Source organism: Penaeus japonicus, unplaced genomic scaffold (genome assembly GCF_977035675.1).
Source record: "Penaeus japonicus unplaced genomic scaffold, GWHDUDI00000001_assembly GWHDUDI00000024, whole genome shotgun sequence".
Classification (NCBI taxonomy): Eukaryota; Metazoa; Arthropoda; class Malacostraca; order Decapoda; family Penaeidae; genus Penaeus; species Penaeus japonicus.
The window spans coordinates 28041791-28042029 of record NW_028234426.1 but is presented as its reverse complement, the minus strand read 5'-3'; the positions used below and the strand labels follow the sequence as shown (position 1 = coordinate 28042029).

Sequence of the window (239 nt, the reverse complement as noted above, 5' to 3'; positions counted from 1 at the left end):
ATCGGAGAAAAGAGGCAACATACTTTGAGATGTATCTAATTTTGAACTGATTTTGAATGGGAAAGATTATTTATTAAGTATACCAATATATTAGATAAAAAAAATAATTATCTTATGATAAAAATAATGGAAATGAAGCATGTCCAAGGCTCATCGTCTTCATAGGCATATTTGTACCTCACTGTCCTTCCAGACGTCGAACATTGTCAAAGGTTTAGACCTTAAATTCCACAGGTCCA

The 239-nt window shown here is 32.2% G+C and overlaps 1 protein-coding gene across 1 annotated transcript in view; it reads left to right on the top strand.

Annotated features, from left to right (window-relative positions):
- The first annotated feature begins 204 nt into the window (after positions 1-204).
- LOC147469105 (putative cytochrome P450 49a1) overlaps positions 205-239 on the top strand; it is a 10631-nt gene continuing 10596 nt past the window's right edge. Inside the window, exon 1 of the mRNA XM_086550922.1 lies at positions 205-239. This exon is cut by the window's right edge and continues 620 nt beyond it. The gene's annotated coding sequence lies outside the window, so the exon portion shown is untranslated.